The sequence below is a fragment of the Canis aureus genome, chromosome 2 (assembly GCF_053574225.1).
Source record: "Canis aureus isolate CA01 chromosome 2, VMU_Caureus_v.1.0, whole genome shotgun sequence".
NCBI classification, from domain to species: domain Eukaryota; kingdom Metazoa; phylum Chordata; class Mammalia; order Carnivora; family Canidae; genus Canis; species Canis aureus.
Genome location: NC_135612.1, coordinates 1,610,004 through 1,633,933, shown reverse-complemented (window position 1 = coordinate 1,633,933; position 23,930 = coordinate 1,610,004). Strand labels below are relative to the sequence as shown.

Below are 23,930 nucleotides of genomic sequence, written 5' to 3'. Positions count from 1 at the left end.
GAGAGTTTTCAGAATCTTCCTTATACTTTCCCAAGTTTCTGGATGTTACTTGATTTGGCCTTGCCATTTATATACACTCAAGTAGGATGTGGAATGGGGAGCAGTGTTCCTGCTGTACTGTTGAGGCTGGCAAGTTAAGTTGTGAAGTTGGTTTGTCTATAACTGTGTTCTATGCAAGGCGCTGGCTTGGTTGGTGTCAGGACATAATTAAGGCAGAGACATCAATGGCATCCGGATCCATGGGTCTAGAAATCCCAGAATTTCTAATGGTGACATGGAGGACAGCTCTGTGGTCTTTTCTGAGATTCAGTGCTGGTCGCCTTGCCTCAGCTCCTCGTTTGCTGTATTGGCTTTTTAGCTTAAAAGAGCCTGAATAATTTTTCTTTCCCGTGTCCCAAACCTACCTGATACAGTACATGTAACAAAAGATTACTATTTCCTGCTGCACCCCATCTCCCAGATCTGTGGTACGTCTTTCATAAGCCTGTTTCCATGCTGAAGTGTAAAGAACACATCTTTCCCTTATTTATTTTTCTCTATAAGGAAGAGGAAAATAACATTTAAGGAGAAAGAGGTTAAGCTTATTCATTGAATAACTCAGACCATTTTGGAACATGAGAAGATTATCAAGAGTGATAAGGATAAAACACTGCCTGAGAAGTCAAGTTCACAGGATTTAAAATCTGTTTACAACTTACATGACTCAAGAATAGAAGATGAAAGAGTGGCTACTTCTCCCAAAGAGCTGCTAAAATAGACAAGGAATTTCCTGGAATAAGGGCAATGGAGACCCCATTTATTGTGTATTTTCTTCATTGCGTTTTTTTCTCCATAGAGAGAGTCAAGGGGACAAAGCAAATACAGAACTGTTTGGCTCATGCTATTGGATGATGGCTCATGCTGTTTGGCTCTGATAGAAAGATACAATATTAAGTTCATGCTTGGTTATTTTGTCTGACATTTTAAAATACAAGTGTGTGATTAATTCCCTAATGTTATTTTAGTTTTGAAAATATGGGAGTTGATGTAGAAATTGAAAAAGTTCCAGCCTGAAAATAAAAGAGACTGATATCCCATTAACCACTGGTAATTAACTGCCAGTCAATATTTGTATCTATTTGCTTTTGGCCAGTTTTTCTAGGTACATAGGACTTGAAAACAATACAGTAATGTAAGAGTATATTTTCCAATTTAGAAGTAGAACTTCATAAATGATCAGGTTAAATCACATTTTTCTGTGATCTCTAATTCTGATTCTCTTACCTCCATCTGGCCTGAATTAGTTTCTGTAATTAGCTTTGTGTTTTCCTTTCAGTGCATTTTTTATATTTTGACTGGAATGTGTATATGTAGCTAAAAAAATACAGGTTATAATTTTATGTGAGTTCTTTTTACATGAATAGGATCATACTGCATGTATGTATATTTTTGTAATGTACTTTTTTCCTTCAACAATATGCGTTTGAGGGATCCCTGGGTGGTGCAGCGGTTTGGCGCCTGCCTTTGGCCCAGGGCGCGATCCTGGAGACCCGGGATCGAATCCCACGTCGGGCTCCTGGTGCATGGAGCCTGCTTCTCCCCCTGCCTGTCTCTCTGCCTGTCTCTCTCTCTCTGTGTGATGATCATAAATAATAAAACAAAAATTTTAAAAAAATTAAAAAAAAATATGCGTTTGAAATCTGTCCTTATATTTGCATATACATGTCTCATTCTCAGCTCCTCAACATTTTTGTATTAATTACTAAGATGGAAAAAAGCATGGCTAATTAAACTGACCTTCTTAGACTTATTTAGATGTAGTTTTATCACTTATTACTCTGTGTATTTAGAAAGGAAAATACAAGAAAAATTAACTAGTTAAGATAGTCCTAACATCTCTTCACATTCAGAATTAAATTCTTGAGTCACTGCTTGACTCAGTTACTGATGCATGTGTTTTTTCTAAACAGTATCATCCAGAGAATTGCTGAAAGAACACTTCTTTTCTTATTTTTTAAAAATATTTTATTTATTTATTCATGAGAGACACACAGAGGCAGACACACAGGCAGAGGGAGAAGCAGGCTCCCTATGGGGAGCCCAATGCAGGACTCAATCCTGGGACCCTGGGGTCACGCCCTGAGCTGAAAGCAGATGCTCCACCACTGAACCACCCAGGTGCCCCTGAAAGACCACTTCTTTAGAGAATGCTCTATTTTTGGGGCACCTGGGTGGCTCAGTAAGTTAAGCATCCAACTCTTGGTTTCAACTCAGGTCATGATATCAGGGCCGTGAGTTCAAGGCTCATGTCAGGCTGTCCACTTAGTATGGAGTCTGCTTGAGATTCTCTTTCTCCCTCTCCCTCTGCCCCTCTCTTCTCTCAAAAAATAAATTTTTTTTAAAGGATGCTCTATTATCTCCAGTATTTTTTCTAAGCAACTGGTACCCATTGTGTCAGTTTTGATGTTGGTACTTTTTTATTTTATTTTAAAGATTTTATTTATTTGAGAGACAGAATGAGCACAAGTGGAGGGAGGGCCAGAGGGAGGAGAACCAGACTCCCCACAGAGCAGGGAGCCTGACACAGGGCTCCATTCCAGGACCCTCAAATCATGACCTGAGCCCGAAGTAGACGCTTAACCCACTGAGCCACTGCCCAATGTCAGCACTTTCTTGGTCTGTCCAGGGGGTGAATAGAATGTTTGCAGATAGCAATCAAGATTGGTATACTCAGTTTTCAGGTAATCCGTAAGTGGTTTGCTGAGTACAGTGTTACAGGATGGCAGTTGTGCAGGTCTGCCATCAGGGATAGGTTGTTTGCAAGCTTAGTCAACAGAAGCATGCCTGCTGCCTGAACAAGAGACATTTTGTGATGCCATTGATTGTAAGAAGCAACAGTATTTCGAATATAGTAAAATGTGGAAAATAGTACAGCTTGGAATGATGAAATATGGCAGTTCATCTTTTAAGGTGCTATATATAGTATTCCATTAAAAAAAGCACAACCTACTTTAATGGTCTGTTCCTATACTCCTGAGCATTAAGGTGGTTACTTCTTTTTGCTATTGTATTTCACTTGGAAAGTATTTTTATTTTTGTGAATTGTGTCATAATGTTTACAATTTAATTTATGAGGCTTTCATAAAATACGACATTTCAGATATGGCTAAACTTTAATACGTAATTAAATAATTAAATTAATAACAAGTTTACAATTAAGTGGAAATTGTAGTTTCCCCTCCTTAAACCTGTCATCATCACAGTCAATTAAACAATGCATTTTATATCTCACAACTTTGTAAGCCAAAAGATTTTCAACATTTACATGGAATGATTGTAGGCAACAAACATTTCATATTTGGCTTTGACATATTGTTTAATTTATATATACTGTAAATGTGGATTTGTCAGATAAACATTAATCACCATATTCATTCAAAAGACCTTTATTGGTATTGCAAGGTAATGTGAGAAATATAAAGATGAGCTAACAAGAAACTGAAAAATCGTCTGGTCTTCCCAACATAACCCTTGCTCAGAATCTTCCCGTTTCTCACTTGTTATTTCAGACTTGGGATCTCCCGATGTTGAGGGCCTGCACGTGCAGACTCCATACCAGGTGCACCGAAGCCCTCTTTAGATGTGGGCAGAGCCCCGACCTCAATAGCTCCTCCTGCCCGCCTCCCAACCCCATTCCATGTGCACACTTAGTTTAGATTTGCAAATGCTTCTTTCCTGAAGTGCTGTGAGAAGAGAATGTTTAGGTTTAAAGGCTCCTACCAAGTTAAAGGGGCCCAGGGCTGGGAGACACACTGAGGACAATACCTCTTCTTCCTGTTGTTGTTTATGCTAATTTGGAAGTTAAACATACTAGTGATTTGTATGGGAAATAAACAGGAGTATAGTCAGATTTTTGTTGCCCACCTAATTTCTATTTTCTCTTGTTCATGATTTCTCTACTTCTTTTTAAGCCACGAAAAAGAGATTTTCAAAAAAAAACTCACTTTCTCACAAAATTGTATGTCCAACTGTATGTCAGTAGACTCTCATATGTTACAAACTTGGATATGTTGGATGATTTATAATTTTTCAACATTTCATGCATGGTACATATGGAACGTCTGTCACTAAAATAAGAGCTATATCACATACTGTTCTTTTGGCTAGAGCATAAAAATAAAACCCTAATCCAAAGAATCAAAACAAATGAAGATTGTCTTAAAAAGATCACGGTACACCAGAAGGAAAAAAAAAATACTGTGCTATGCAGAATATTCAGAACGACATACACTAATGAACAGCTTATTTACAATTTGAGAAATGAAATACATACACACACACATATCTGAGATATCCATGTATTTTTACGTGCATTATAATGACTATTAAATTTGTACTTTTCCTAGTCTCTGATGTGCTTTACACAATTCACAGGTTGCCAGTGTGATTTTCATGAATATCAGAATGGCCTGGTACTTTACTAACTTAATTGTTCATTAGCATAATGTGTCATGTACTATTAGCAAGATGACGCCTGTTAGCTTTTCTAAAACATCTTCTATAAGCACAATTAAAAATGCTGCCAAACTTGAGGTTCCCATGCATACTGATGTCACCTACGGTGCTCTAAGCATGGCCCAGTAGATGCGTTTCAGAATTTATGCTTTTTCTTTTTTCTTGTTTTAAAGATTTTATTCATTTGAGAGAGAAAGAGCGTGTGAGTGCACACACGAGTGGGGGGGAGGGGCAGAGGGAGAAGCAGACTCTCCCCTCAGCATGGACCAGGACCCCAGGATCATGACCTGATCCAAAGGCAGGCACTCAACCAAGCCACCCAGGTGCCCCGAAATTCATGCTTTTTCATATACATAATTCCTCAAATCTTTTCTCTTTTTTCATGAATGCAATTCTGTGTTCTAACTGTGTTCATTCTTGGAATGAAGTGGCATATTCATCTGTTTTTATGGTAATCCCCTTAATGATGGGTTGTTTATGTTCCTTGTCAAGGCTCTTCTGGCCAAATGACATCAGCAGGTACATCCCTGCTCTGTTACTGTGTAGTTGCCCCTGTGACGGCAGGCAGCCTTTGGGGAATTACATTGGCATGTACATGTGGTCATGCATTTTTCTGATAAAGTAAGCCCACGAGAAGAGTTCCATAGTCTGTTGAGGAGGACACTTCATCACTGACTCACTGTTAGCAGCATTGCTATGATGCCGCCATCGACCTAGCTTGGGATAAATGGAACATTATTAGCCAGAATCTGTCACGGCCTGGGCTGATATGTGACCAAAATACAAAGGATATGTTATCAAGCTGGAGACACCCTGCTGTAAGAAAAAATAGAGGTATGCAGAATGCAGTGAAATCCGTATTCCAATAATGATGGTGACGTCTAAGAGTCCAAGGGCTCTAAGTTCTGTACATACTAGTGTATATCATATATCATCTCATTTAGTCATCATGACAGCTCTTTTGTGGTCATTCTTAGCATTTTCTCTTTATAAAGATGAATAAATGAAGCTCAGAGAGGGTAAATCCTTGATCCAGTACCACACAGCTATGTCATTTGGCATTTCACAATCCCGGATAGAGAGCTTTTACTTGATGATATGTAGTTGACAAATTGTATTCATATAATATGTCCACAGTATAGGAATAGTAAATATAAAATTAAATTAGCATAATTGTGAAAATTGATACAGTGTACTTTTATAGATTATGCAAGATTTTACATACCTTATTCCATTTAACAGTTCTTTGTGGCCCCCATTACAGATGATACTCAGAGTGTTCAAGAAGTTTGCCCCAAATCATATGTCTATTAAGTTTCAAAACCAAGACTCAGACTCAGTTTCTTAGGACTGAAGCTACATGCTATTTTCCAGGTACTAACGGTGATCTAAAGCCATTTTGTGAAGGTGACTTTTTGTTTCCACCTTTGGTGGTATTTCTAATAGGAATCCAAATAGGGAACACTAAAATTTAATCTACTCCTATTAGATGCAAATTGATGCATATTAGAAAGGAAAACCAGGGAAGTGCTACTGAAATTCATGTTTTTGATTCCTTAATCGTTAGACCTATTTGAAGTTAAAGTTTCCAGTATTTTTGGACAAATTCAGCCCTTCCTGATGCCTCTCTCTCTCTCTCTCTCTCCCTCCCTCCTTCTCCCTCTCCCTCTTCCTCTCTCTCTCCCTCTCCCCTTTTTTCTCAGCAAAAGCATTTAGCCTTTATGTGTTCTGAGACTTTTTTAAAAGTCACAGGAGTCAAATTCCATGACCTCTTCAACCCCTGGTTACAATATGCTAGTTGGTGGGGATAGTAGTGTCTTTTGATCAGAATGGCCTCACTGAACCTTCTTTGACTTCTAGAATGTTCTTTATGTCAGATTCCTAGAGGTCTCTGCAGACAGAAGACCACTGCACTTTCCCTCTCTGAGTGTAAACAGGTCACTGGGAAAAACCTGAATGTTTCTCAGAGTATTCAGAGCATGCTAAAAGGGGTCTGAGGGATGAATCAGGCCAGGTGATACAGGTTAGGAACAAAGTCCCAGAGAAAGTTGGTGGGCAATTGAGTGAGCATAATAGTTAATAGAACTCATAGAGGTCACTAACAAAAAGCTTTGGTTAATGCTTAAGCATAAAATGTAACTTTTATACTTAGAGTTGATATGAAATCTTGAATAATTAAGATTTCATTTTTGTGTTTGAATTTTAAACTGTTGATGGCGATGGAAAGAATTATTAGATATAAAGTTATATTTTAAATATGTATAATATTTACTGTGACAATCATATTGCTTTGACAAAAATGTCAAAATACACTCACATTCTATTTTGTATTTTAACACTTTTAAAAGTGATGGAAAGATTAGATGCTTTTATAATAGTTTGTCTTTCAAATATTTATAGCATTTACTGACTGTTAGAGATGATGTAATGCTCAAAAAGTGACCATCTCATATAAAAAGCAAGTTAAAATTGCATTTTAATCTCCTTTTTGTAAAAATGAAAAAGAAACAACAAACCCACAGATAGAGAAAAATGGAAAATTGCCAACACTGAGGAGCTTCTTGCATGCCTTTTCCTAATCCTGTCCCCTTCCTTTCTATGATAACCAAGTTCCTTGGTTTCCTTTTACACAAGGTATGCATTCCTAAATAATATAGTTTCATTTTGCCTGTTTTGAATTTTATATCCATGAAATTATGCAGTGAATATCATTTTCTGGTCTGTTTCTTTTGCTCAAATTAAGTTTTTAAGACTTACTCATGTTTTGAGTATAGTAACAGCTATTTATTTTCATTGCTGTATAGTATTCTGTTGTAAAAATATACCACAATTTATTTTTCTGTTTTACTTTTCAGAGAAAGTTGGATTGTTCTTAGGTTTTGTTACTACAGATAATGATGCTCTGGGCATCTTGTTTGTAAGCTGGCACACATGCAAGTTTCTCTAAGATGGATAATCAGAAGTGAAATTCATGCCTATAGGGGATACATGTTTAAACTTTATTAGATAACGCTGTTTTTCCCAAAGAGATTATGTGTCTTGACACTCCCACAATAGTGTATGAGAATCTTCATTGCTTCACATCTTTGCCAGACATGCTGTTTTGAGACTTTGCCTCTATTTTAATATACATTTCTATGGTTACTAATAATGTTGAACCTTATATAACTATTGTTATATATAAATGTGTCATATAACTGTTGCCTATTTAGATTTTCTCTTTCATGAAGTCTCTAGTCAAACCTTTTGTCCAGTTTTCTATTAGGTTGTCTATCTTTTTTGTGTTGATTTGTGAAAATACTTCATATATTTTGGTGACAAGCTCTCTTAGTCTTCCTTCCCCTTATAGCAGAGCTTGGGATGAAGGGTTTATCTGCTCCGTTAGGGAGTGCAATCTCAAGGAGAAGGCATGGGTAACAAGGAGAGCGAGGCAGAAATGGGGGGAGAGCCAAAGAAAGGAAGTATTACTGATTCCTGAGCAGTTTACCACTACATGTAACTAATTGCTCAATCTTAGACAATTGTCCCACAAGAACAGTAAATGCCTCTTGAGCCCTTCCATTCCAGGAGAAAAGTGACAGATAGCTACCTGCCAGCTCTTGCTTTCTGTTGGTCAGAGGTCCATACAGAGGGTGTTAACTACCTCACACTTCTGGGTTGCATATATGTGGGTGCATATATGTGGATCTGCTAGTCCAGCTGCAACAAGGAAAGCTCATGGTGGGAGAAGAGAGTCTGAAACACAGGCCTGAGGTAAAGTATCCAGCTTTCATACAAGGCCTTTATCTTTTATAAGTACAAGATGTCCTCCTCATTTCTTCTTCTTTTTCTTCTTCTTTTTTTTTTTTTAAGATTTTATTTATTTATTCATGAGAGACGCACACAGAGAGGGAGGCAGAGACACAGGCAGAGGGAGAAGCAGGCTCACTGCAGGGAGCCTGACATGGGACTCGATCCCGGGACCCTGGGGTCACACTCTGAGCCAAAGGCAGATGCTCAACCACTGAGCCACCCATGGATCCCCCCTCCTTATTTCTTCTAATCAGTCACAGTAGCCCCTTCAAGATGGTAACCTGTCACGATGTCTGAAAGACTTAAGGCAAGAGGATTAATGAGACAAGTAATGGTTTCCATTATTGTGGGTAATCTCAATCTCAAAGCTGTAGTTGGTATTCATTGTAAATTTCCCTCACCATCAATTCTAGATTTTTTTCTTACTCTTAGATAATAATACACTCCCTCGTGGTTGCTTGTCTGTGAGTAGTTCCATATCTTTATCCCTGAGAGATTTCAACTCTTGGATGCCTTGTTCTTGTTGGCCTATAGCTGCTACATTTGGTTATTTACTATTATCACAGAGGCACCATGAGATGCCAATGAATAGTCCCACATTTATACTCCTTCTCACACCCATTGTGTGGCAGAAACTCTAGTTCCTTTTGATGATAGGGTTGATTATCTGTGATATTATAGTGAATCATTTATTTGCCAATGGAGCCTCAAGCATGAGGAGTCTAAAGTTTTGTAGAAATAATACTATATCTCCTGATGGAAGCAGTATCTTCTCGGGAGCTCATTATTTACCCTTCCATTGTTCAAGATTGTGGGGAAGTACAAATTCCACAAGTGGATCTTTGGGAGTACGGGTGAGAAGGGCCAATCCTACTTCTATCCCTAGATCCTCAGACCTGTGAATTCCAGACCTGTACTGTATCATGTATATGCCGTGGGCTCAATGTATATGCCATGGGCTCAATCCATAAACCTTGTGTTGGAAAATAGACTGCCCCCTTCTCAGACCTCATAGAATTTTCCCTGAGCCGATACCTAAGATGATCCTGTAGCTGGCCGTTTTATTATGCTATTATGCCACCTGTTTCTTTTGTTAAAACGTTTTTTGAGTATAGTTGACTGATTTTAGGTGTACAACATAGTGATTCAGCCCCTTTGTGTGTTATGCCATGCCCACTACAAGTATAGATACCATCTGTCACCATGCAACACTATTACAAGATCACAGTTTCACTGTATTCCCTGAGCTGTACCTTAGGCCAATTGCTTCAATTTTAGTTGGAAGATTAGTGATTCCCATGATCATGCAAACATTTTTACACCTTTTTGCCATAAACTGATCCCTAGCCAGAAATCAGAATCTGAGGCAAAATTCTTAAGAACTATCACTTACTTAGGGAATTAAATCTCAGGCGTTGGGAATGAAGGACAAGAGAAATGAACTAGAAAATGAAGGCGAGCCAGTGTGTTACTGTGCTGGCAAGCAGTGAATGTAACGGATTGCTCAATTCCGTGAGACTGTCCCCTGGGAATCCTTCTCAGGGCTGTCTGACATAGGCAGGGATGGAGGCAGAGAAAGGGGAAGAATTTGTCCACTGGCTCTTGACCTGGTCATAGACAGTCATTAGGGAATATTAACTTTCCCACCCTTGCGGGTGGCACCCATGTAGGTGCCAGGTGAGATTCAGTGGTAGTAGTGGCAGGGATGCTGAGGTGGAGACATCCTGTGCAGGAAGGGTCCTGGGCCCACAGACCCTGCTGTCATCATTAGGGCCTAACATTGCACTCCTGTCAGAGGTTTCTAGAAAAGAATATCTAAGACTTCAGGAACCACACGTGTAGATTGGGACTCTGTCATGAAACTTGGGCTTATTATAGTCCAGATGTCACTTAAATTAGGAATATGCCACATGGCTTCTTATTCTAAGGGCAGAATTCTGAGGCAAGAATCTTAGTCTGTGTTGCCAGTTTGTTAGGTGTCTACCTTCAGCTCAGGTCATGATCCCCAGGTTCTGGGATTGAGCCCCACATCAGGCTCCCTGCCCAGGGGGAGCCTCATCTCCCTCGCCTTCTTCCCCTCCCCACTCATGCCCCTGCTTGCTCGCACTCGTTCTTTCTCATAAATAAGTGTAATCTTAAAAAAAAATAAAACTACAAATCCCATGATGTTAAAGATGTAATTCATAATTGGTAAATTTTGGGGAAAACCCCCTAATTTGCATTTAGTTTTACACAATACTTCGTTATTTTATACATATGTTCATGCATGATTTTAAATAGCACAGGCATTTTTTTGTATTTCTTTTTTACTTGGCATTAATGTGAGATATTAATTACAAGGAGCAACTTCAAAGGTTCAGGATGCCACAATATTCTCCCTCTTATTTTCACTCTGTGGTTTCCAGAGTCATGATTGAGAAATGTATCATTCAGGTTCAAAAGCAAGATGGTGATACCTGATGAATACTAGCACTAAGCTACAAAAACACACAAACTGATGCACATTGTTCTGTATTTTGTTGCAAATACTGCTAATTCCTAGTTCCTAGTGTTTTGGAGAGAATCAGGTGAGGCTAAGGAGCAAGCATCTGCATGATATTGAATATGCCCTGTGGCAGAGTCCTTGGTGCTGCAGTCTTTCATATCCCCAAACTATAGGTTTTTCTTCCTTTTTTTTTTTTTTTTCAAAGCAGGTTGTATCCTTCATGAGCAAATTTTTAAAAGTAAAGCTATAATTATTATTACTTATTATGAAATTGTTGCAGATGCTACTAAGCTGTGTTCAGTGCATGAAACTGTTGTATTTTCCACTTTGAATACAAAGTGATAAAAAGCTGATTGTAGTACAGCTCTGTCATCTATACAGGGAAGTAATTCTTCAAATAAAACATTTAGAGGCGAATTTCATGTTGGAAATTTGTGACTTTGAAAGTCTGCACAGATTTCAATTTCAAATTAAAAACATATTGCCAGCTGCTGTGGTTTAGTAGGGCTTAATTTGCAGTTGTTCTCGCTTTTAAATTTAACTCTTCATGATAATTGTCCCAAATTGGCTTTTCCCCCCTATCTTTCTTTTAAGACTTTAAAATAGAAAAGGAAGCCAGAATATCTGCAGATGAGTAGAACTGTGTGAAAGGGAGACAGTTACAGTAGGGAAGTCCAACAATAAACATCTTTAAAAGCATGACTGTTTTCCAGGCCCTTCTGCATCCAACAGATTTCTCATTAAGCTGCACCTCCACGCTCACTACCCCATATGAAATTGCCAGTATACTATTACTATAAAGCTGAAACTGAAGCAGATGGAATTTTGGTTTAAGTTCAGTTCAAGAACTCTAGACCTAAAATGATTACTTAAAGAAATTTTTTTAAAAGATTTTATTTACTCATGAGAGACACACACAAAGAGAGAGGCAGAGACCCAGGCAGAGGGAGGAGCAGGCTCCATGCAGGAGCCCGATGTGGGACTCGATCCCGGGACCCCGGGGTCATGCCCTGAGCCAAAGGCAGATACTCAACCGTTGAGCCACCTAGGCGTCCCAGATAACTTAAAAATTTAAGTTTATCCTTTAGCCTCCAACTTGGTGTCGCTGAAAACCATAACTAACGGCAATGTGCAGGATGAGATCATCCCAAGTCTGTATCAGTAAAAGCTCTCCCCATAGTAAGGCAAATGCATTTTAGAGAAGTAGTTACTAAAGCTATCATGGAATTACGGAATACATAGGAAAGAGTACTATCTTTATTTGCCCTTTAATTCCAGTATATCTTCGAAATTATTTCTGGGAGTTGTATAATATTCCAAAATACTCAGATGCTGGGCTTCTCTTTCTTCTCCCAACTAATGGTCTGTGTGTTATGGGGACAGGTGGAATAAGGACAGCTCAAAGCAACAGGTTGTTTTTTGTTTTTGGTTATAGGGTTTAAAAACATAGATTGAAGAATATAACTAAAATGAAAAGTTTTGAATGATCTGTGAATTCTAATTCTGTTACCAGTCTTTGTTTACTATGTAGTTGGCCATAGTGACTTGCTTCTCAGAGGTATTATTGTATATTTGTATCATATATGTTGTGAAAAGGTTTCCCCATCTAGTTAATAAACATGGTCATCACCTCACATAGTTACCTCCTTTTTTTAGTGAGAACATTTAAGTTCTACTTTCTTAGTAAATGTCAGTTATATAAAACAGTGCTATCAACCATAGTCAACATATTATGTCATTCATCTTACAGCTGAAAGTTTGTACCTTACTATTAATTAACCTTTCCTTGTTCCTCCTTTCCCCGATCCTTGGCAACTACTTTTCTATAAGTTTGACTTATTATTTTTATTTTTTCTAATTTAAAGATTCCACATATAAGTGATACCATGCAATATTTGTCTTCTTTGGTCTGACTTACTTCACTTGTAATGATTCATTTATTAATCATATCATAATAATAGATAATGGTAAGACCTCAAAGCTATTTTTATTTAGAAAGATAAACCTCATATAAATTTCTAAAAACAAAACAAGGCCCACACGCCTTCCTCTAGAAAATTAGCAGCTTTTTTGGCACCGTCTCAACATTCCCACCTCCACCCCTGTGGGTATGGAAAATAGCAGTTTGTGTTCATTGGCTGTGATGGAGAGAGAAGCATCTGGCACCTCAACATTAGCTTCCTTTATAAGAAGTTAGGCTTCCCTTCAGGAAGTATAAGGGAATGTTTAAGTCTAGTGAAGACAGCTTTGTTAAAAACTACCCTTACAGCCCATCCCTCAGGAAAATAGGAAAAGGTTCATGGATGGTCTTCATGTATAAAGTCCTAAACAAGAATTCCTGGTTCAGCAAATCATTTAAAAAGGGACACATAACTAACTTCTAATCTCTACTGTCAATTGCTTTTTTCATTTATTTAAGTTTGCGTTTGCATTCTGTGACTCTATTATCAAATAAATATCTTCTACCAAAAATTTGTCAAATGTACATGTGAATAAAACCACTCTAAATTAGCATATTAGATGAATAACGTATGGCTTGAAAGAAGCTGGGCTGCATGAGAAAGTAATGAATGAATGAGTGGGTATTTAAACAATACTAGAACAAAACCTTTAGGATTTTGGCTTTGTTAGGATACTATTGCATACCCTTGGGAAATTCTGTTCATGATGGGCCCAGAGCTTGCAGAGCTAGACATTTCTGATACAGTAGCAGCAGTTCTGGCTCTGTGCATAATACTGAACAGATTACCAGTCATTCAGTTCTGAATCAATACATTTTAGACACAGATATAGCATAAATCAAGAAAGTGATTATAGTCCGTGAAACTGGTATTGATTAGAAACTTGATGAGGTTCTACAAAGGAAAATCCTAAGGAGCCTTCTCATAATTATTTAGGGTTGGCCAACAAACTGCATTTGGTTGCTTTGTCTGGTGGAGTTTCCAATTTGCTTGTAAGCTTCTTTAGGGTACAAAAGAGTCAGATGTTTTTATGATACACCAGGATTTCAGTTTCTTGAAAATTTGCTCAGTTAGAATCCCATTGTAAAAATGAGTTATTTCTAACTGCACTAAAAGATTAAATTTAAAAAACCTTTATAATCCAACTGAAAACAATGAAACATTCTCTTCTTTTTCCAAAATTATTTAATACCTTTATGGACACCATACAATTAACTTTCAAGACTTGATTATGTAGGCAACTTAATAGATTCATAATTTTTTTTTAAGATTTTATTTATTTATTCATGACAGAGAGAGAGAGACAGGCAGAGGGAGAAGCAAGCTCCATGCAGGGAGCCTGATGTGGAACTCGATCCCAGGTCTCCAGGATCACACCCCAGGCTGAAGGCGGTGCTAAACCGCTGTGCCACCAGGGCTGCCCAGATTCATAATTTCTAAAGTCTTTCCTGGGGCAATGTAGTATTCCAAAGTCAAGCTAAAATATGGAAAAATAGTTAAGTGTACTCTGTCACAGCCATTTGAAATAGATTTTTATTTAAATCCATTTGATACATGAGTGGTTCTCAATATTCTGCCAAGCCATATTGAAGCCTAAGGCAGAAGGAAACAGCTCTATGGATTCTATTTTTATTAAAAGTTCTAATATTTTGTTCAGCATGGATTTTTGCATTGACTTTAAGTATTGCACAAAAATGTTATTAATCTTGATTATTGTTTTTGTTGCCACTTTCAATTTTGCACCCAAGATGAACGCTCTCTGTCTTCACCCTGGCCTTGGCCTTGGCCCTGGTGGTTCTGATAAATAGATTTGAGAAGCAGATCTCGTTTTTTTCTACTTGTGGCAACACAAATGTCTGAATGTTATAGTTGCCAGACATCATCCTACAGGTGCTGGTTCCTCTTGGTTTAGAGCAGTCACCTCCACTGACATGCATACACGTCAGTTGAATTGGGTGCTTCTTATCTCTACTTCTGTTATCTCTAGTAAGGAATACTGTATTTCATCAATACTTAGGGGCACACACAGGCTTTACCTATTTTAACATCTATGAAATTCAGATATATTTTATAATAAAGGACATTTTACAATTATAATTGGTAGCTTTTTTTCTTTCTTGTGTGTCTTACAATTGGTAGTGCCTCTGAATTGATGAAGCACACTACTCTCTATAGCATAGAAGGTGGTAATACTAATTTTCTTTTAAGCTTCTCTATACTGAGAAGTAGGCATGTCACTTAATAGCATTCTAAGCCTCGACTCTATACTAGGACTTTTTTACAATTGGGAAATATTTCAGTAGGCTTTTATTTTTTAAATTCTTATTGGTCATTTAAAATTGTATGTATAAGTTCTAAATAGATAAAGATTATAAATATGCGTTATCAAATTGGAACGCATATAGATGAAGAATAGTAAAAGGATAAAGTGTGCAATAAGACCAATACACTTTTCACTGAAATATAATTAGTACACAATACACTTAATTTAGATTACTTTAAGTGATCTCTTTTGCAGAATTCTAAGAATAGCTAGAGAACTCAGCTTTGATCATACTGTATCCAGTGAGAATTATATTGCCTCTGTTTCTCCTCCCATCTGTCTTGTTACTCACAGGCCCTAGTTGTGCAGTGGGGGCATTGCCTGTGGAAATAGAGTTGGGCTGGGCAGGAGTTCTAAAGGCCATGTCGGGTGGAAGCAGAGGTCACCTGAGGTACCAGTCTTACTCTAAGTCAGTTAGAAAAGTGTAAATTAGTGTTATGGTCAAGACAAGACTGTTGCTAAGAAAATACTGCCAAGAGAGAAATCTAATAGATAAGGCAAAGATGAGGGATGCCTGGGTGGCTCGGTTGGTTAAATGTCTGACTCTTGTCTTCGGGTCAGGTCATGATCTCAGGCTTGTGAAATTGAGATCTAGCCTTGCATCCAGCTCTGTGCTGGGCCTGGAGCCTGCTTAAGATTCTCTTTCTCTCTCTCTCTCTCTCTCTCTCTCTCTCGGCCCCTCTCTCTGCTGTCTCTCTCTAAAATAAGTAAATAAATCTTTTTTTTTTAAAAAAAAAGATATGGCAAAGATGAAATGGGAGGATGAAGCTCACAGTGGGTAGTAGAAAGGTGGAGAGCCAAGTGAAATCAGCTGTGCAAGGAATGGATTTCAGAGTGCTGCCTGGAGAGAAGTGGAGAGCCGGATTATGCTAGAACTCCCTTTGCAAGGTGCCATCCCCCAGTGCTTCAGAAAGGTGGTGGCTGAAGGGGGCCTTAAAGACTAACTTCCTAAAAACCATAGTTGGCACTTTGTCTTTGCTTTTTCCCCTTTCAATTTATCCTCATCCCTCTCCAACCCTTCCACCTGTCAACCTGTACCACTCCAAGAAAACCATTCTCATTAAAATCAGTAGCAACTTATTAAATGCTGGCCCAATAAGCAAATTGTAGTCCATGACATTTAGAATTATTGATCCTTCCCTCCTTGTGAGTGATTGGATTTATGATCAAATGTGTGTGTGAATGTACTGTTGTTTGGGAAGAGGAGAGAAGAGTATTGTGGATTGTGTGGAGAGTTGGGATTGAGCTTGCTTTCATCCCAACTACTGGTTCAGGCCCATAGCAGAGGCAGTTCCATGCTTGGCGGCTGCTGCTCACTTCATGGGACTCCTGTCCTGTTGCCCAGCAGGGTTCTCAGGTAGGAGAAAGAAAGCTCCAGGTCGGACAGTTTCAGGGAGGACCTGAATGTCTCTTCAGAGGACATTGAAGAAAAGTAATGTAACATGAGAAGAAGAAAATGGATGAGGCCTGACAAAGTACATTTTAAGGATATTTGGGAAAATACACTGCCAATTTAGAGAGGAGTTTGAAATAGGGCACTCTTCTGATTTTAGGGACTACTGTTCTTCCCCAAGACCATAAAAGGTCTCATGCGTTTCTTGGAAAAGGAGAGATTACAGTAATTATAAGAAACTGGGGTATAGACTTTGCCTTATGGGAAATAACATTTAATTTAGGAATGAGAAATGCCTATTTATATTTACAGTGGAAGGCAGTCCCGAATCAAATGCTAAGAGAAGCTGTACAAATGACTTTCTCATTTATCTAACACGCAATCTCTGACAGCCCAAAGAGGGCTGGCAGCTGTGTGGGGTGTGGGGGAGCAGAGGGGGGTGACCGGAACCCGAGTGGCTGTGGGAGGCGGTGAGGACGCGGGATTCTGAGGCGTGACTTGGAGGGGGGTGTAGCTTGGAAAGGTGGGGGGAACGACGGTGTTGTAGGCAGCAGCCTGAGTTAAAGACACGAACCAAACCGAGTGACGAACAGGCTTCCAGGCATGCGGCAGTGCCTAATTGTATTATTCTCTAAAAAAAAACCAGAAACAAAAACAAAAAAAATAAACGAGTAAAGGGCAAAGTATTTGCTGGCGGTGGTGGAACCTGGCTTCCTCCCCCGGTCCTGGGTCGGTGCTGTCCGGCGCGGTGCGGCGCTGCTCCTGCGCACCTGGAGTGTGTCCGGTCTGCCTTGGGATGGGCTGTTCAGTGCCCTCACTGAGATGCGTACTAGGCTTTAAAGACCCAATGAGGACAGAAAATGTAAATTATCTCACTAATTTTATGCTGCCTACATATTGAAATGACAATATTTTAGAAATAGTTTATATTGGACATGTTTTTGGATATATTGGTAACGTTCCATATGTTCTTAACATGAACTTCACCTGTTCCTTTTTACTTTTTAAAATACGGCTCCCAGGAACCTTGCCTCCCATCCCCGGGCAGCATTTGCTGAGCAGCGTTTTGCTTCTGTTGGGCGGTGCTGTTCCATTTGCTGTAAAATAGGAGGGTCTGGTAACAAAAGATCTCTGTGAGGTTATTACCTCCCATTTACACATTTTTAAAAGCCTTCTATTATTCCTAGTCATATGCCTCATATTTGATACAATGCAGGTTTTTCTTTTTTGTTACAGTATTTTCAAACTATCTCTGCGGAACTTCCAAGGGGCCCGCCGCTGAACAAGCCCGCAGGCACCCGGGCAGCAGCCCGAGCTGGGCTTTCACCCGGGCCCCCTCTCTTTGCACTTCCGGCCTTGTCGTCTTCTCCATGATTTCACCTAGAGGCTAAAGAAAATGAGAAAAGGGCATAAGAAATGGCACAAAGCATGAGGTGATGAAGTAAGCTGAAATGGTAGAAATGATAGACCAATTGTATGCGGACGTGGGAACCATGGGACTGTTTAGTTCATAAGATTCATGAAACAAGATAGAATTGCTGCCCTTAATAAAACTAAAACTTGCAAGAGCAAAAGAGCACGTTTAGACTGGCTGCAGGTTCAGATGCTTACGTTTTCCCTTCTTTGTAATCTGAAGCTTTGTCTTGTCTGCGAATGTGACTTTGCCTCCTCCTCTACCAGCTTAAGGTAATTTTGAAATTCTAAAATTGTAGTTTTGAAGAAAGCTGGTGAGATAGACACCATTTCACTAAAAATTAAGTCACAGATAAAAAGTGTAGATAATCTTTGCAGTTGATAGTCTTTTTGTTCAAGCTTTCTTTTCAAAGAAAAAAATGTTAAATAATTGCCTCATTTCCCCCTACTCTAGTAAAATATTCAATTCGATATCTGTTTCTTGGCCATTGATATTATAGTGGAAGATGTCATAGATAAATTGTTGAAATAATACAACTGACTTTTTTTATTGAACAAATGAGTTTTTTTCTTTTGAGTGTTTCACAGAAACTGCCAAACTTCAACATCACTTTAAGGAGTTGACCCATTTAAATTTTTGCAACCTATTTCACGTTAGTTTGAGAGAGATGTTATGAAAAATAGATTAAACATGTTGGAATCAAAAGTACATGAGGTCATTTTAACATCATTTTTAAGCATGTTCTAAGAATGCTCCTGGTAAAAATTTGAGCTGCGTATTTAAATTAAGCTTAGTGGAATGCGTATGCATCAAAATTACCAGTTAAATTGTAGGGAAAAAAACCCCAAACCTCAAGAGCCAAAGTGCATTAAAAACACCTCTGTCCTGTGTTTGTAAAGTCAGTGACCATAATTTTAGATAAGAATTTTTATTTACCATTGGGAAAATTTGCAATTACTAATTTGCAGTTGGAACTGATCATAAACAAAATCCACATGCAGGAAAAGGGTTTAATGGCTTTGTGGCTAATTTTTTTCTAACCAGCAATTGTTCCAGTGCCTTTGGTAAGAGGATGGCTTGCCTCCTTCACCCAGTTCATCTTGACTACAGATGTGATTTGCTGCCACGTTATCTCAGGCAAGATCTCTTCCTAGCAGTGGTGGAAAAGATTATTTACTGGGGAATGGCAACAGCAACAACATTTTTTTAAAAAGATAAATTTATTTATTTGAGAGAGCAAGAGAGAGAGAACAAGCAGGGGGAGGGGCAGAGGCAGAGGGACTCTATGGGGCAGGGAACCCAATGTGGGACTCGATCCAGGACCCTGAGATCATGACCTGAGCCAAAGGCAGTCGCTTAACCAACTGAGCCACACAGGTGCCCAACAAAACACTTTTTTAAGAGTAGCTCCTGTCCTTCTATTGTAGCGTTTACCTACTAACCAGTCACAGTTAATATAAATGTGTACATTTAAGTAACTTCAAAAGATAGCAATTAACCAAGAGAGATTCTAGTGATGACTGTTGATCTGCTCCCAGTTGGGTGTTGGTGAAACTTCTTGGAGCAGCCAAAGGAACCATGAGCTGTGATTGCGTTCTGACCATGCCCAGGATCAAAATGTCCCTGAGGAAAAGTCATTATATTCCCTTTGAAGGGCATGTGGGAAAGGACCTGGGTAGGAGGATGAATTTTCTTGATTAATGTAACTTCCATAGGGGTACCTGGGTCTGGAATGCACACACTAAGCAAATGACTTGGATTCTCCCATTTCAGAGAGATTTGGTCCCATTGTGTCCAGCCTCCTTACGCCTTGGTCCCACTGCATGTTGAAGACCCTGTTTTAACTAGACTTCAAACTTACCTTTACATAAACTTGATTCCATTTACAGATTTAGATTCATTTTTAGGACTGGACTGAAAGTGCAAGCCATTGTAGAGATTTTTTTGCATACTCTTATTGCTTATCATTCTTTCTGCAGTTCACTTGTAAAAATATTACATTTAGTTGGTTTTCATATGAGAGAGAGAGAAGTCCTTTGTTCAGTTGAGGATCATTTATTCTGAAGAGCTTTTGATGTAATTATTCCATTGGCATTTGAATTAGGTGAGGATGCTTACTGAAGAATGAATATTCTTAAATTGTAAAGCCTTGGCATCTTTAAACCTTTTAACTAACTACTGTTGATTTTAGATGGAAAATAAATTTTAAAGAAGTTTATATTTATAGGCCACATTCTCTTTTATTTACTAATAAAATATAGGTATACTTTAATTATTAAAAACCCAGGGTTTAAAAAACCAAATAAATAGAATTATAAGATAGGAGGAAGATGATAATGGCTACAGAAGAATATTTTGTTTATAAAGCAACCAATAATCCCTCTAAAATAATCATTTATTTTACTGTACTACTTATTTATTTACAGATATGTATCTGTAGGTCACATAGTTTGCAGATTAAATTTGAGAGTTAATTTTCAGAGTCATCCATTTTTGTTTTACTTTTTAAAGATTTTATTTATTTGAGAGGGAGAGAGAGAACAAGTAAGAGTGCAAGAGCAGGGGGAGGAAGAAGCAGACTCCCTACTGAGCAGGAAACCCAATGAGCCTCAGGACTTGGAGATCATGACCTGAGCTGACCCTGAACCCACTGAGCCACTGAGGCGTCCCCAGAGTCCTTTCCTAATCCAGCATAACAGCAGAACATCTTGGGAATTGAATTGCATTGCAGTGGGAAAACATGATGTGATTTAGAGATGTTTGGTTGACTCAGGTTTTAGAAAAAGTTAATTATGTAAAATATTCCTGGAATCATTTATACAATGGGAAATAATAACTAATTATCTAGGCTTTAGCTCTTGTTATTGAACTTATTAAAGATGCCTACTGTAACCTCAAAGTGAAACCCAGTTAGTTATTTGAAAGGAAAAGGAAAATTAAATATCCAATAATTTGAAAGTAACACTTGTTTAACTATCAGTGAAAAATATAATAATCGAGACATGGTTGACCTTCCACTTGCCACATGGGGTTTACCGGTGTTATGGTTATATACGTTTAACTTCATCAGCTGATTGACTTCTTTATAAAACAAATATGTACTGTTCTTACTGAATGCCAGGCACTGTGATCTGTGCTGGAGACATGAACGGATAAGACTTGACCCCTGGACTTGAGGATCTTTGAGTCTCGTGGGATCAGACAAATAAGTCCGCAGAAGAGTGGCCCGTGTCACAAGGCTGATAGCTGCTCCTTCAGGGCATCCTGAGGACACATAGGTTAATAATTCCGGGGCTTTGCAACTTAAAAACATCCTATTGTTAATAAGCATCCACACCGAATCAGTTGGCACATGAATGGTGTTATCAGTTCTCCTGGGTAAGAGGAACAGGGCAGCATGATCAAAGGCCTGCATGTGTGTGGAACTCTTCAGGGTCTGGGCCAACACTCCATCCCCTCTCGGGCCCCTGATTACTTCGGGATGCAGTGAATGCCCATATTTCGCTGCAATTAACTATCCTTATAAAAACTCATTGCAGCTAAATGTAGCTCCTTAAGTTAAAGCCGCATCAAGGCTTGAGCTTTGGTATTTGGCCCTTCCTGTGTTGACCCTGGTCCTGAGCTGTTTACTGCCTGCTTCTGGTAGTGGTTCTTCCCCTGGGGGGGAGCTGTGACCTCTGTGCTCCTCGCTGCAGGTAGGCTGTTTTGTTTACTCCAGCTTGCTCTTTCTGCAATCATTGCCCCTCAGTTACCACCAGCATCTCTTTAAAATCTCTGTTCTCTTTAATTTTTCTTATTTTTAAAAAGTGAGCTTGAAATAAATATAAACTGGGATTCAGGACTTTGTATTTATTCCATCTCCAGGACCAGCAGTGGCCAGAGTTGAGGGCAGAGGCTGAGTAAAGGATATCTAATGGGCTGGTGCCTTGACTTGTGGAAAGATAAATGGGCAATCTTGCAAGTGCTTGGAAATAATGGATGAACAGTTTCTTAAAGACAGGAGTACAGGACAAGGTTCAGTCGTTTTGTGACCTGCTGTTCACAACCTGAGGAGTGTTTTGCTGACACCTTCTTGAGTATCCTCCCCTGGCTCATACGTGGTGCTTAGCCTAACAAGGCATCATCAGCTTCCTTGTTTTTGGTGCAGGTCTGAGTTAACCACACTCCTCAGTCATGGCATCTTACATTCCAGATTGTGCAAGGTTTCTCTAGTTTAGTGCTTTATTCCCCTTCTGTCAGCCACCCTACCTCTCTGCCTCCACCCCAGTAAGCATCTGTTCTCATGTGTTTGGTGAATGTCTTTGGAAAGTAAAGTATCACCATGAAGTTCAGTGTTTTATGTATAAACACGCTTTTAGTATATGTCAGTGATACCGTGCTACATGGTGAGGGATGCCAGGGCGTTGCCAGGAGCTCAGTAAGGCTCAAAGTGCTTCTAGGCACTAATAGCAAAAGACACAGGCAGGAGTCAGTTGATAGATGGTCTTATATGTCATGCTAAGGAATTTAGATTTTTTTTTTAAAGATGTTATTTGTTTATTCATGAGAGACACAGAAAAAGAGAGACACAGGCAGAGGGAGAAGCAGGCTCCCTGTGGGGAGCTCAATGGGGGACTCGATCCCAAGACCCCTGGGTCATGCCCTGAGCTGAAGGCACTCAACCACTGAGCCACCTGGGCGTCCCAGGAATTTAGATTTTATCCATCGATAGTTGGGAGTTACTGGAAGATTTTAAAAGGGGCATGACAAAATCAGCTTTGAGGCTCAAAGTTACTTGGACAGTAGTGCAGAAGATGACTTACAGGGTGCCAAGTGGGCATTTAGTGCATAGGAACTTCTCAACGATGATAGCTACTGTTACTTTTTATGTGTCAGTAATCTCTGTCCTACTTAACACCATACAGCTTTAAAGTTAAGAATATATTCTGACACTGTCACTTAAAGATCTAGTAAACTACAAAAAATGTAATGGTCTGGTTTTATAGTAGTTGAACTGTATTAAGTCATTGTAAGCATACTCCTTTTTCTAGGACATAAGACAGTTATTTGTGTTCATTTGGGGAGGTTTGTGTAGTGTCCTGATCTGTGGGTGATGATGACACCCAGACCCCTTAGCTGTGTTCCTCTGCTCTCACTGGCATGTGACAGATCCACGCATACCTATTCTAAGAATGACATTAAAATACAGTGACCTTAAATTGTGAAGTTTATGTGCGGAGAGAATGTTATTAAAAAATCCTCAGGCTTGAGTCAGAGCAGTGCCTGGGCGGACGTGAACAACTTTAGGCCTCCCTCCCACGTCTTCCCTTACCCTCTCTGCTGTGATGAGGAGATGTGGCATCGCTTTAGCTGGCATAAGGTTGTAATTAGGTCCAAGGCAAAAAGGAAAAAAAAATATTCTAGTTCCTCTTCCTCAGATTTTCTAAAATTGGCTTGTGGAGGCGCAGCCTGCTGCCCCGGGCAGCCACCCCACTGCCGGCCTCGGAGGACTTGCCAGAGAGCACTGCTATTACCCTGCCGCGTGCCTGTGATTTCTGTTGGAAGAAGGATGGAGCTTTCTGTGGAAAATCTCAGAAATAGGTGATACGTTCAGTCATTCTCTCTTCAGAAGGAAAAATGGTGCAAGAGAGCGTAGAAAAACTACATGGTGGTTGAGAGGCTGGTTTGTTCTGGATGGTATGTGACCTCCGTAGAATAGATCTGGGAATAGCCAGGCTTTGCAGAGCTAGCATCACACCCTCTGTTCATATGGCACAACTGTCATTCAAAAGGAAGTCGAAGGATTCCCTGCTTTTTTTAGGAAGTTTCTCAAAGCCTGATAATTGTAAATATTATATAAAAACAGCTGTGTTTGCTGTCGTCCTTGGTCTCATTCCAGTAGTGAATCAATGTGGTTGATTTGTCAGACTTCTCAATCTTCAGTAGCAGTGAGTTGGGGTTGTGTGGTTGCTGTTTTGTCACAGCCGATTCTCTTGGTATATGTAGAAAGCCAGATTAAAAGTTACAGTTTTTTGGAAAAGTCAAAGAACTAAAAATACGAGATGGATTTCTGCCCTAAAACTGTTAGT

At 39.2% G+C, this 23,930-nt stretch overlaps 1 protein-coding gene and 2 long non-coding RNA genes across 8 annotated transcripts in view; 2 read left to right on the top strand and 1 right to left on the bottom strand.

Annotated features, from left to right (window-relative positions):
* Nucleotides 1–23,930, top strand: part of CAMK4 (calcium/calmodulin dependent protein kinase IV) — a 270,420-nt gene that overhangs the window by 128,838 nt on the left and 117,652 nt on the right. The window lies entirely within an intron of this gene.
* LOC144289988 (uncharacterized) lies at nucleotides 6,381–19,002 on the top strand. Its single transcript, XR_013357876.1, has 4 exons — nucleotides 6,381–6,517; nucleotides 7,105–7,128; nucleotides 17,685–18,134; nucleotides 18,907–19,002. It is a non-coding gene; the product is annotated as an uncharacterized LOC144289988 (long non-coding RNA).
* Nucleotides 17,131–23,531, bottom strand: LOC144289983 (uncharacterized). The gene is made up of 3 exons (XR_013357875.1): nucleotides 23,174–23,531; nucleotides 17,436–17,835; nucleotides 17,131–17,282 (listed from the first exon to the last, which is right to left on the bottom strand). It is a non-coding gene; the product is annotated as an uncharacterized LOC144289983 (long non-coding RNA).